Source organism: Bufo gargarizans, chromosome 4 (genome assembly GCF_014858855.1).
Source record: "Bufo gargarizans isolate SCDJY-AF-19 chromosome 4, ASM1485885v1, whole genome shotgun sequence".
In the NCBI taxonomy this organism is placed as follows: domain Eukaryota; kingdom Metazoa; phylum Chordata; class Amphibia; order Anura; family Bufonidae; genus Bufo; species Bufo gargarizans.
In genome coordinates this window covers 41,767,606-41,779,954 of record NC_058083.1, presented here as the reverse complement: position 1 = coordinate 41,779,954, position 12,349 = coordinate 41,767,606, and the positions used below count along the sequence as shown (strand labels likewise).

At 39.6% G+C, this 12,349-nt stretch overlaps 22 non-coding genes across 22 annotated transcripts; all 22 read left to right on the top strand.

Annotated features, from left to right (window-relative positions):
- The first annotated feature begins 49 nt into the window (after positions 1-49).
- On the top strand, positions 50-121 carry TRNAA-CGC. Its single transcript has one exon. It is a non-coding gene; the product is annotated as a tRNA-Ala (tRNA).
- A 433-nt stretch (positions 122-554) lies between these two features.
- TRNAA-UGC lies at positions 555-626 on the top strand. Its single transcript has one exon. It is a non-coding gene; the product is annotated as a tRNA-Ala (tRNA).
- Positions 627-1,154: 528 nt separating this feature from the next.
- Positions 1,155-1,226, top strand: TRNAA-CGC. The gene has a single exon. It is a non-coding gene; the product is annotated as a tRNA-Ala (tRNA).
- A 433-nt stretch (positions 1,227-1,659) lies between these two features.
- Positions 1,660-1,731, top strand: TRNAA-UGC. Its single transcript has one exon. It is a non-coding gene; the product is annotated as a tRNA-Ala (tRNA).
- Positions 1,732-2,259: 528 nt separating this feature from the next.
- On the top strand, positions 2,260-2,331 carry TRNAA-CGC. Its single transcript has one exon. It is a non-coding gene; the product is annotated as a tRNA-Ala (tRNA).
- Positions 2,332-2,764: 433 nt separating this feature from the next.
- On the top strand, positions 2,765-2,836 carry TRNAA-UGC. Its single transcript has one exon. It is a non-coding gene; the product is annotated as a tRNA-Ala (tRNA).
- Positions 2,837-3,364: 528 nt separating this feature from the next.
- On the top strand, positions 3,365-3,436 carry TRNAA-CGC. The gene has a single exon. It is a non-coding gene; the product is annotated as a tRNA-Ala (tRNA).
- A 430-nt stretch (positions 3,437-3,866) lies between these two features.
- On the top strand, positions 3,867-3,938 carry TRNAA-UGC. The gene has a single exon. It is a non-coding gene; the product is annotated as a tRNA-Ala (tRNA).
- Positions 3,939-4,466: 528 nt separating this feature from the next.
- TRNAA-CGC lies at positions 4,467-4,538 on the top strand. Its single transcript has one exon. It is a non-coding gene; the product is annotated as a tRNA-Ala (tRNA).
- A 436-nt stretch (positions 4,539-4,974) lies between these two features.
- TRNAA-UGC lies at positions 4,975-5,046 on the top strand. The gene has a single exon. It is a non-coding gene; the product is annotated as a tRNA-Ala (tRNA).
- A 528-nt stretch (positions 5,047-5,574) lies between these two features.
- On the top strand, positions 5,575-5,646 carry TRNAA-CGC. The gene has a single exon. It is a non-coding gene; the product is annotated as a tRNA-Ala (tRNA).
- A 440-nt stretch (positions 5,647-6,086) lies between these two features.
- TRNAA-UGC lies at positions 6,087-6,158 on the top strand. Its single transcript has one exon. It is a non-coding gene; the product is annotated as a tRNA-Ala (tRNA).
- Positions 6,159-7,175: 1,017 nt separating this feature from the next.
- TRNAA-UGC lies at positions 7,176-7,247 on the top strand. The gene has a single exon. It is a non-coding gene; the product is annotated as a tRNA-Ala (tRNA).
- A 528-nt stretch (positions 7,248-7,775) lies between these two features.
- Positions 7,776-7,847, top strand: TRNAA-CGC. The gene has a single exon. It is a non-coding gene; the product is annotated as a tRNA-Ala (tRNA).
- A 433-nt stretch (positions 7,848-8,280) lies between these two features.
- Positions 8,281-8,352, top strand: TRNAA-UGC. Its single transcript has one exon. It is a non-coding gene; the product is annotated as a tRNA-Ala (tRNA).
- Positions 8,353-8,880: 528 nt separating this feature from the next.
- TRNAA-CGC lies at positions 8,881-8,952 on the top strand. Its single transcript has one exon. It is a non-coding gene; the product is annotated as a tRNA-Ala (tRNA).
- Positions 8,953-9,385: 433 nt separating this feature from the next.
- On the top strand, positions 9,386-9,457 carry TRNAA-UGC. Its single transcript has one exon. It is a non-coding gene; the product is annotated as a tRNA-Ala (tRNA).
- A 528-nt stretch (positions 9,458-9,985) lies between these two features.
- TRNAA-CGC lies at positions 9,986-10,057 on the top strand. The gene has a single exon. It is a non-coding gene; the product is annotated as a tRNA-Ala (tRNA).
- A 440-nt stretch (positions 10,058-10,497) lies between these two features.
- Positions 10,498-10,569, top strand: TRNAA-UGC. Its single transcript has one exon. It is a non-coding gene; the product is annotated as a tRNA-Ala (tRNA).
- A 528-nt stretch (positions 10,570-11,097) lies between these two features.
- TRNAA-CGC lies at positions 11,098-11,169 on the top strand. The gene has a single exon. It is a non-coding gene; the product is annotated as a tRNA-Ala (tRNA).
- A 433-nt stretch (positions 11,170-11,602) lies between these two features.
- TRNAA-UGC lies at positions 11,603-11,674 on the top strand. Its single transcript has one exon. It is a non-coding gene; the product is annotated as a tRNA-Ala (tRNA).
- A 528-nt stretch (positions 11,675-12,202) lies between these two features.
- On the top strand, positions 12,203-12,274 carry TRNAA-CGC. Its single transcript has one exon. It is a non-coding gene; the product is annotated as a tRNA-Ala (tRNA).
- Positions 12,275-12,349: the final 75 nt, after the last annotated feature.

Sequence of the window (12,349 nt, the reverse complement as noted above, 5' to 3'; positions counted from 1 at the left end):
CGGTATCATCGGTCGATGCACAAAACTATAGTGATTCCCTAGAGTGCCAGGGGATGTAGCTCAGTGGTAGAGCGCATGCTTCGCATGTATGAGGCCCCGGGTTCAATCCCCGGCATCTCCATGTTTTAACCATATCGGCTAATCAAAAGAGAGAATTAAACACAACTCATATCTGCCAATCCTGATAATGGTTGACCCAGAGCGTAAACGATTCAATGGGTTGCCTCATAGCCGTCATGACGCAGAAACGAAAAATTAAGAAATGTTGAAAACAGTCTTAATTAAAATAATTTGCTTGTTTGAAGTTTTTATGGAGATCTATGTTTCTTAAGGGACGGAAAGCACACAAACCCTAGTTATATGCTGAAGCCACAGAAGTCCATCTGTCCTCCTTTAGTGCTCACATTTATATTTTATTTTGGGTAGAAATAGGAATTTGAAATGGAATATTATGGAGAAAAAAGTAAAACTATTCAGTGGAAAATGTTGGCACAAAATAATCGATAGGGTTACTTCCTGACCTTAGGCATGTTTCAAAAAGCAGCAGTTACCTAGGGGATGTAGCTCAGTGGTAGAGCGCATGCTTTGCATGTATGAGGCCCCGGGTTCAATCCCCGGCATCTCCAAATTTTGTAGAACAGATTACTTACAAATCAGAGTCACATCACGTTTTTCTCTCAAGGGTCCTCTACAAAACAACTTCAGCTGGTTTGGGTATTCACAAACGAAATATCACCATTCAAAATGCATGGTTTCCTATCCAGGTTATCACCGCCGTTTGCACTTCAAGGCTTTCTTCACATGTGTTGCTTTTGGTGCACCAATAACAATCTAAATCCCAAGACTTAAACTTTGTGCTAAGTAAGCAGGTGAACTTGCTAAAGTTATAAATGGACTTTAAGCTCCTTGAATGTGTAATCTTTCAACTCGTGCTTCTTCTTCTTCTAGATAGCTCAGAGAAGATTTATTCTTCAGCTCTGTAACCCTGTCACAAATAATAATCTTTTCATTATTGCAAGGATACAGTCTGGAAATAAACTTCATCTGGATGCTTCATACATGCCTTTGAGATGAGTTGAAGCTGTCTGATAGATAATTAAGTAGTCGGTATCATCGGTCGATGCACAAAACTATAGTGATTCCCTAGAGTGCCAGGGGATGTAGCTCAGTGGTAGAGCGCATGCTTCGCATGTATGAGGCCCCGGGTTCAATCCCCGGCATCTCCATGTTTTAACCATATCGGCTAATCAAAAGAGAGAATTAAACACAACTCATATCTGCCAATCCTGATAATGGTTGACCCAGAGCGTAAACGATTCAATGGGTTGCCTCATAGCCGTCATGACGCAGAAACGAAAAATTAAGAAATGTTGAAAACAGTCTTAATTAAAATAATTTGCTTGTTTGAAGTTTTTATGGAGATCTATGTTTCTTAAGGGACGGAAAGCACACAAACCCTAGTTATATGCTGAAGCCACAGAAGTCCATCTGTCCTCCTTTAGTGCTCACATTTATATTTTATTTTGGGTAGAAATAGGAATTTGAAATGGAATATTATGGAGAAAAAAGTAAAACTATTCAGTGGAAAATGTTGGCACAAAATAATCGATAGGGTTACTTCCTGACCTTAGGCATGTTTCAAAAAGCAGCAGTTACCTAGGGGATGTAGCTCAGTGGTAGAGCGCATGCTTTGCATGTATGAGGCCCCGGGTTCAATCCCCGGCATCTCCAAATTTTGTAGAACAGATTACTTACAAATCAGAGTCACATCACGTTTTTCTCTCAAGGGTCCTCTACAAAACAACTTCAGCTGGTTTGGGTATTCACAAACGAAATATCACCATTCAAAATGCATGGTTTCCTATCCAGGTTATCACCGCCGTTTGCACTTCAAGGCTTTCTTCACATGTGTTGCTTTTGGTGCACCAATAACAATCTAAATCCCAAGACTTAAACTTTGTGCTAAGTAAGCAGGTGAACTTGCTAAAGTTATAAATGGACTTTAAGCTCCTTGAATGTGTAATCTTTCAACTCGTGCTTCTTCTTCTTCTAGATAGCTCAGAGAAGATTTATTCTTCAGCTCTGTAACCCTGTCACAAATAATAATCTTTTCATTATTGCAAGGATACAGTCTGGAAATAAACTTCATCTGGATGCTTCATACATGCCTTTGAGATGAGTTGAAGCTGTCTGATAGATAATTAAGTAGTCGGTATCATCGGTCGATGCACAAAACTATAGTGATTCCCTAGAGTGCCAGGGGATGTAGCTCAGTGGTAGAGCGCATGCTTCGCATGTATGAGGCCCCGGGTTCAATCCCCGGCATCTCCATGTTTTAACCATATCGGCTAATCAAAAGAGAGAATTAAACACAACTCATATCTGCCAATCCTGATAATGGTTGACCCAGAGCGTAAACGATTCAATGGGTTGCCTCATAGCCGTCATGACGCAGAAACGAAAAATTAAGAAATGTTGAAAACAGTCTTAATTAAAATAATTTGCTTGTTTGAAGTTTTTATGGAGATCTATGTTTCTTAAGGGACGGAAAGCACACAAACCCTAGTTATATGCTGAAGCCACAGAAGTCCATCTGTCCTCCTTTAGTGCTCACATTTATATTTTATTTTGGGTAGAAATAGGAATTTGAAATGGAATATTATGGAGAAAAAAGTAAAACTATTCAGTGGAAAATGTTGGCACAAAATAATCGATAGGGTTACTTCCTGACCTTAGGCATGTTTCAAAAAGCAGCAGTTACCTAGGGGATGTAGCTCAGTGGTAGAGCGCATGCTTTGCATGTATGAGGCCCCGGGTTCAATCCCCGGCATCTCCAAATTTTGTAGAACAGATTACTTACAAATCAGAGTCACATCACGTTTTTCTCTCAAGGGTCCTCTACAAAACAACTTCAGCTGGTTTGGGTATTCACAAACGAAATATCACCATTCAAAATGCATGGTTTCCTATCCAGGTTATCACCGCCGTTTGCACTTCAAGGCTTTCTTCACATGTGTTGCTTTTGGTGCACCAATAACAATCTAAATCCCAAGACTTAAACTTTGTGCTAAGTAAGCAGGTGAACTTGCTAAAGTTATAAATGGACTTTAAGCTCCTTGAATGTGTAATCTTTCAACTCGTGCTTCTTCTTCTTCTAGATAGCTCAGAGAAGATTTATTCTTCAGCTCTGTAACCCTGTCACAAATAATAATCTTTTCATTATTGCAAGGATACAGTCTGGAAATAAACTTCATCTGGATGCTTCATACATGCCTTTGAGATGAGTTGAAGCTGTCTGATAGATAATTAAGTAGTCGGTATCATCGGTCGATGCACAAAACTATAGTGATTCCCTAGAGTGCCAGGGGATGTAGCTCAGTGGTAGAGCGCATGCTTCGCATGTATGAGGCCCCGGGTTCAATCCCCGGCATCTCCATGTTTTAACCATATCGGCTAATCAAAAGAGAGAATTAAACACAACTCATATCTGCCAATCCTGATAATGGTTGACCCAGAGCGTAAACGATTCAATGGGTTGCCTCATAGCCGTCATGACGCAGAAACGAAAAATTAAGAAATGTTGAAAACAGTCTTAATTAAAATAATTTGCTTGTTTGAAGTTTTTATGGAGATCTATGTTTCTTAAGGGACGGAAAGCACACAAACCCTAGTTATATGCTGAAGCCACAGAAGTCCATCTGTCCTCCTTTAGTGCTCACATTTATATTTTATTTTGGGTAGAAATAGGAATTTGAAATGGAATATTATGGAGAAAAAAGTAAAACTATTCAGTGGAAAATGTTGGCACATAATCGATAGGGTTACTTCCTGACCTTAGGCATGTTTCAAAAAGCAGCAGTTACCTAGGGGATGTAGCTCAGTGGTAGAGCGCATGCTTTGCATGTATGAGGCCCCGGGTTCAATCCCCGGCATCTCCAAATTTTGTAGAACAGATTACTTACAAATCAGAGTCACATCACGTTTTTCTCTCAAGGGTCCTCTACAAAACAACTTCAGCTGGTTTGGGTATTCACAAACGAAATATCACCATTCAAAATGCATGGTTTCCTATCCAGGTTATCACCGCCGTTTGCACTTCAAGGCTTTCTTCACATGTGTTGCTTTTGGTGCACCAATAACAATCTAAATCCCAAGACTTAAACTTTGTGCTAAGTAAGCAGGTGAACTTGCTAAAGTTATAAATGGACTTTAAGCTCCTTGAATGTGTAATCTTTCAACTCGTGCTTCTTCTTCTTCTAGATAGCTCAGAGAAGATTTATTCTTCAGCTCTGTAACCCTGTCACAAATAATAATCTTTTCATTATTGCAAGGATACAGTCTGGAAATAAACTTCATCTGGATGCTTCATACATGCCTTTGAGATGAGTTGAAGCTGTCTGATAGATAATTAAGTAGTCGGTATCATCGGTCGATGCACAAAACTATAGTGATTCCCTAGAGTGCCAGGGGATGTAGCTCAGTGGTAGAGCGCATGCTTCGCATGTATGAGGCCCCGGGTTCAATCCCCGGCATCTCCATGTTTTAACCATATCGGCTAATCAAAAGAGAGAATTAAACACAACTCATATCTGCCAATCCTGATAATGGTTGACCCAGAGCGTAAACGATTCAATGGGTTGCCTCATAGCCGTCATGACGCAGAAACGAAAAATTAAGAAATGTTGAAAACAGTCTTAATTAAAATAATTTGCTTGTTTGAAGTTAGTTTTATGGAGATCTATGTTTCTTAAGGGACGGAAAGCACACAAACCCTAGTTATATGCTGAAGCCACAGAAGTCCATCTGTCCTCCTTTAGTGCTCACATTTATATTTTATTTTGGGTAGAAATAGGAATTTGAAATGGAATATTATGGAGAAAAAAGTAAAACTATTCAGTGGAAAATGTTGGCACAAAATAATCGATAGGGTTACTTCCTGACCTTAGGCATGTTTCAAAAAGCAGCAGTTACCTAGGGGATGTAGCTCAGTGGTAGAGCGCATGCTTTGCATGTATGAGGCCCCGGGTTCAATCCCCGGCATCTCCAAATTTTGTAGAACAGATTACTTACAAATCAGAGTCACATCACGTTTTTCTCTCAAGGGTCCTCTACAAAACAACTTCAGCTGGTTTGGGTATTCACAAACGAAATATCACCATTCAAAATGCATGGTTTCCTATCCAGGTTATCACCGCCGTTTGCACTTCAAGGCTTTCTTCACATGTGTTGCTTTTGGTGCACCAATAACAATCTAAATCCCAAGACTTAAACTTTGTGCTAAGTAAGCAGGTGAACTTGCTAAAGTTATAAATGGACTTTAAGCTCCTTGAATGTGTAATCTTTCAACTCGTGCTTCTTCTTCTTCTAGATAGCTCAGAGAAGATTTATTCTTCAGCTCTGTAACCCTGTCACAAATAATAATCTTTTCATTATTGCAAGGATACAGTCTGGAAATAAACTTCATCTGGATGCTTCATACATGCCTTTGAGATGAGTTGAAGCTGTCTGATAGATAATTAAGTAGTCGGTATCATCGGTCGATGCACAAAACTATAGTGATTCCCTAGAGTGCCAGGGGATGTAGCTCAGTGGTAGAGCGCATGCTTCGCATGTATGAGGCCCCGGGTTCAATCCCCGGCATCTCCATGTTTTAACCATATCGGCTAATCAAAAGAGAGAATTAAACACAACTCATATCTGCCAATCCTGATAATGGTTGACCCAGAGCGTAAACGATTCAATGGGTTGCCTCATAGCCGTCATGACGCAGAAACGAAAAATTAAGAAATGTTGAAAACAGTCTTAATTAAAATAATTTGCTTGTTTGACGTTTGAAGTTTTTATGGAGATCTATGTTTCTTAAGGGACGGAAAGCACACAAACCCTAGTTATATGCTGAAGCCACAGAAGTCCATCTGTCCTCCTTTAGTGCTCACATTTATATTTTATTTTGGGTAGAAATAGGAATTTGAAATGGAATATTATGGAGAAAAAAGTAAAACTATTCAGTGGAAAATGTTGGCACAAAATAATCGATAGGGTTACTTCCTGACCTTAGGCATGTTTCAAAAAGCAGCAGTTACCTAGGGGATGTAGCTCAGTGGTAGAGCGCATGCTTTGCATGTATGAGGCCCCGGGTTCAATCCCCGGCATCTCCAAATTTTGTAGAACAGATTACTTACAAATCAGAGTCACATCACGTTTTTCTCTCAAGGGTCCTCTACAAAACAACTTCAGCTGGTTTGGGTATTCACAAACGAAATATCACCATTCAAAATGCATGGTTTCCTATCCAGGTTATCACCGCCGTTTGCACTTCAAGGCTTTCTTCACATGTGTTGCTTTTGGTGCACCAATAACAATCTAAATCCCAAGACTTAAACTTTGTGCTAAGTAAGCAGGTGAACTTGCTAAAGTTATAAATGGACTTTAAGCTCCTTGAATGTGTAATCTTTCAACTCGTGCTTCTTCTTCTTCTAGATAGCTCAGAGAAGATTTATTCTTCAGCTCTGTAACCCTGTCACAAATAATAATCTTTTCATTATTGCAAGGATACAGTCTGGAAATAAACTTCATCTGGATGCTTCATACATGCCTTTGAGATGAGTTGAAGCTGTCTGATAGATAATTAAGTAGTCGGTATCATCGGTCGATGCACAAAACTATAGTGATTCCCTAGAGTGCCAGGGGATGTAGCTCAGTGGTAGAGCGCATGCTTCGCATGTATATCGGCTAATCCTGCCAATCCTGATAATGGTTGACCCAGAGCGGTAAACGATTCAATGGGTTGCCTCATAGCCGTCATGACGCAGAAACGAAAAATTAAGAAATGTTGAAAACAGTCTTAATTAAAATAATTTGCTTGTTTGAAGTTTTTATGGAGATCTATGTTTCTTAAGGGACGGAAAGCACACAAACCCTAGTTATATGCTGAAGCCACAGAAGTCCATCTGTCCTCCTTTAGTGCTCACATTTATATTTTATTTTGGGTAGAAATAGGAATTTGAAATGGAATATTATGGAGAAAAAGTAATTTATTTTGGGTAGAAATAGGAATTTGAAATGGAATATTATGGAGAAAAAAGTAAAACTATTCAGTGGAAAATGTTGGCACAAAATAATCGATAGGGTTACTTCCTGACCTTAGGCATGTTTCAAAAAGCAGCAGTTACCTAGGGGATGTAGCTCAGTGGTAGAGCGCATGCTTTGCATGTATGAGGCCCCGGGTTCAATCCCCGGCATCTCCAAATTTTGTAGAACAGATTACTTACAAATCAGAGTCACATCACGTTTTTCTCTCAAGGGTCCTCTACAAAACAACTTCAGCTGGTTTGGGTATTCACAAACGAAATATCACCATTCAAAATGCATGGTTTCCTATCCAGGTTATCACCGCCGTTTGCACTTCAAGGCTTTCTTCACATGTGTTGCTTTTGGTGCACCAATAACAATCTAAATCCCAAGACTTAAACTTTGTGCTAAGTAAGCAGGTGAACTTGCTAAAGTTATAAATGGACTTTAAGCTCCTTGAATGTGTAATCTTTCAACTCGTGCTTCTTCTTCTTCTAGATAGCTCAGAGAAGATTTATTCTTCAGCTCTGTAACCCTGTCACAAATAATAATCTTTTCATTATTGCAAGGATACAGTCTGGAAATAAACTTCATCTGGATGCTTCATACATGCCTTTGAGATGAGTTGAAGCTGTCTGATAGATAATTAAGTAGTCGGTATCATCGGTCGATGCACAAAACTATAGTGATTCCCTAGAGTGCCAGGGGATGTAGCTCAGTGGTAGAGCGCATGCTTCGCATGTATGAGGCCCCGGGTTCAATCCCCGGCATCTCCATGTTTTAACCATATCGGCTAATCAAAAGAGAGAATTAAACACAACTCATATCTGCCAATCCTGATAATGGTTGACCCAGAGCGTAAACGATTCAATGGGTTGCCTCATAGCCGTCATGACGCAGAAACGAAAAATTAAGAAATGTTGAAAACAGTCTTAATTAAAATAATTTGCTTGTTTGAAGTTTTTATGGAGATCTATGTTTCTTAAGGGACGGAAAGCACACAAACCCTAGTTATATGCTGAAGCCACAGAAGTCCATCTGTCCTCCTTTAGTGCTCACATTTATATTTTATTTTGGGTAGAAATAGGAATTTGAAATGGAATATTATGGAGAAAAAAGTAAAACTATTCAGTGGAAAATGTTGGCACAAAATAATCGATAGGGTTACTTCCTGACCTTAGGCATGTTTCAAAAAGCAGCAGTTACCTAGGGGATGTAGCTCAGTGGTAGAGCGCATGCTTTGCATGTATGAGGCCCCGGGTTCAATCCCCGGCATCTCCAAATTTTGTAGAACAGATTACTTACAAATCAGAGTCACATCACGTTTTTCTCTCAAGGGTCCTCTACAAAACAACTTCAGCTGGTTTGGGTATTCACAAACGAAATATCACCATTCAAAATGCATGGTTTCCTATCCAGGTTATCACCGCCGTTTGCACTTCAAGGCTTTCTTCACATGTGTTGCTTTTGGTGCACCAATAACAATCTAAATCCCAAGACTTAAACTTTGTGCTAAGTAAGCAGGTGAACTTGCTAAAGTTATAAATGGACTTTAAGCTCCTTGAATGTGTAATCTTTCAACTCGTGCTTCTTCTTCTTCTAGATAGCTCAGAGAAGATTTATTCTTCAGCTCTGTAACCCTGTCACAAATAATAATCTTTTCATTATTGCAAGGATACAGTCTGGAAATAAACTTCATCTGGATGCTTCATACATGCCTTTGAGATGAGTTGAAGCTGTCTGATAGATAATTAAGTAGTCGGTATCATCGGTCGATGCACAAAACTATAGTGATTCCCTAGAGTGCCAGGGGATGTAGCTCAGTGGTAGAGCGCATGCTTCGCATGTATGAGGCCCCGGGTTCAATCCCCGGCATCTCCATGTTTTAACCATATCGGCTAATCAAAAGAGAGAATTAAACACAACTCATATCTGCCAATCCTGATAATGGTTGACCCAGAGCGTAAACGATTCAATGGGTTGCCTCATAGCCGTCATGACGCAGAAACGAAAAATTAAGAAATGTTGAAAACAGTCTTAATTAAAATAATTTGCTTGTTTGAAGTTTTTATGGAGATCTATGTTTCTTAAGGGACGGAAAGCACACAAACCCTAGTTATATGCTGAAGCCACAGAAGTCCATCTGTCCTCCTTTAGTGCTCACATTTATATTTTATTTTGGGTAGAAATAGGAATTTGAAATGGAATATTATGGAGAAAAAAGTAAAACTATTCAGTGGAAAATGTTGGCACAAAATAATCGATAGGGTTACTTCCTGACCTTAGGCATGTTTCAAAAAGCAGCAGTTACCTAGGGGATGTAGCTCAGTGGTAGAGCGCATGCTTTGCATGTATGAGGCCCCGGGTTCAATCCCCGGCATCTCCAAATTTTGTAGAACAGATTACTTACAAATCAGAGTCACATCACGTTTTTCTCTCAAGGGTCCTCTACAAAACAACTTCAGCTGGTTTGGGTATTCACAAACGAAATATCACCATTCAAAATGCATGGTTTCCTATCCAGGTTATCACCGCCGTTTGCACTTCAAGGCTTTCTTCACATGTGTTGCTTTTGGTGCACCAATAACAATCTAAATCCCAAGACTTAAACTTTGTGCTAAGTAAGCAGGTGAACTTGCTAAAGTTATAAATGGACTTTAAGCTCCTTGAATGTGTAATCTTTCAACTCGTGCTTCTTCTTCTTCTAGATAGCTCAGAGAAGATTTATTCTTCAGCTCTGTAACCCTGTCACAAATAATAATCTTTTCATTATTGCAAGGATACAGTCTGGAAATAAACTTCATCTGGATGCTTCATACATGCCTTTGAGATGAGTTGAAGCTGTCTGATAGATAATTAAGTAGTCGGTATCATCGGTCGATGCACAAAACTATAGTGATTCCCTAGAGTGCCAGGGGATGTAGCTCAGTGGTAGAGCGCATGCTTCGCATGTATGAGGCCCCGGGTTCAATCCCCGGCATCTCCATGTTTTAACCATATCGGCTAATCAAAAGAGAGAATTAAACACAACTCATATCTGCCAATCCTGATAATGGTTGACCCAGAGCGTAAACGATTCAATGGGTTGCCTCATAGCCGTCATGACGCAGAAACGAAAAATTAAGAAATGTTGAAAACAGTCTTAATTAAAATAATTTGCTTGTTTGACGTTTGAAGTTTTTATGGAGATCTATGTTTCTTAAGGGACGGAAAGCACACAAACCCTAGTTATATGCTGAAGCCACAGAAGTCCATCTGTCCTCCTTTAGTGCTCACATTTATATTTTATTTTGGGTAGAAATAGGAATTTGAAATGGAATATTATGGAGAAAAAAGTAAAACTATTCAGTGGAAAATGTTGGCACAAAATAATCGATAGGGTTACTTCCTGACCTTAGGCATGTTTCAAAAAGCAGCAGTTACCTAGGGGATGTAGCTCAGTGGTAGAGCGCATGCTTTGCATGTATGAGGCCCCGGGTTCAATCCCCGGCATCTCCAAATTTTGTAGAACAGATTACTTACAAATCAGAGTCACATCACGTTTTTCTCTCAAGGGTCCTCTACAAAACAACTTCAGCTGGTTTGGGTATTCACAAACGAAATATCACCATTCAAAATGCATGGTTTCCTATCCAGGTTATCACCGCCGTTTGCACTTCAAGGCTTTCTTCACATGTGTTGCTTTTGGTGCACCAATAACAATCTAAATCCCAAGACTTAAACTTTGTGCTAAGTAAGCAGGTGAACTTGCTAAAGTTATAAATGGACTTTAAGCTCCTTGAATGTGTAATCTTTCAACTCGTGCTTCTTCTTCTTCTAGATAGCTCAGAGAAGATTTATTCTTCAGCTCTGTAACCCTGTCACAAATAATAATCTTTTCATTATTGCAAGGATACAGTCTGGAAATAAACTTCATCTGGATGCTTCATACATGCCTTTGAGATGAGTTGAAGCTGTCTGATAGATAATTAAGTAGTCGGTATCATCGGTCGATGCACAAAACTATAGTGATTCCCTAGAGTGCCAGGGGATGTAGCTCAGTGGTAGAGCGCATGCTTCGCATGTATGAGGCCCCGGGTTCAATCCCCGGCATCTCCATGTTTTAACCATATCGGCTAATCAAAAGAGAGAATTAAACACAACTCATATCTGCCAATCCTGATAATGGTTGACCCAGAGCGTAAACGATTCAATGGGTTGCCTCATAGCCGTCATGACGCAGAAACGAAAAATTAAGAAATGTTGAAAACAGTCTTAATTAAAATAATTTGCTTGTTTGAAGTTTTTATGGAGATCTATGTTTCTTAAGGGACGGAAAGCACACAAACCCTAGTTATATGCTGAAGCCACAGAAGTCCATCTGTCCTCCTTTAGTGCTCACATTTATATTTTATTTTGGGTAGAAATAGGAATTTGAAATGGAATATTATGGAGAAAAAAGTAAAACTATTCAGTGGAAAATGTTGGCACAAAATAATCGATAGGGTTACTTCCTGACCTTAGGCATGTTTCAAAAAGCAGCAGTTACCTAGGGGATGTAGCTCAGTGGTAGAGCGCATGCTTTGCATGTATGAGGCCCCGGGTTCAATCCCCGGCATCTCCAAATTTTGTAGAACAGATTACTTACAAATCAGAGTCACATCACGTTTTTCTCTCAAGGGTCCTCTACAAAACAACTTCAGCTGGTTTGGGTATTCACAAACGAAATATCACCATTCAAAATGCATGGTTTCCTATCCAGGTTATCACCGCCGTTTGCACTTCAAGGCTTTCTTCACATGTGTTGCTTTTGGTGCACCAATAACAATCTAAATCCCAAGACTTAAACTTTGTGCTAAGTAAGCAGGTGAACTTGCTAAAGTTATAAATGGACTTTAAGCTCCTTGAATGTGTAATCTTTCAACTCGTGCTTCTTCTTCTTCTAGATAGCTCAGAGAAGATTTATTCTTCAGCTCTGTAACCCTGTCACAAATAATAATCTTTTCATTATTGCAAGGATACAGTCTGGAAATAAACTTCATCTGGATGCTTCATACATGCCTTTGAGATGAGTTGAAGCTGTCTGATAGATAATTAAGTAGTCGGTATCATCGGTCGATGCACAAAACTATAGTGATTCCCTAGAGTGCCAGGGGATGTAGCTCAGTGGTAGAGCGCATGCTTCGCATGTATGAGGCCCCGGGTTCAATCCCCGGCATCTCCATGTTTTAACCATATCGGCTAATCCTGCCAATCCTGATAATGGTTGACCCAGAGCGTAAACGATTCAATGGGTTGC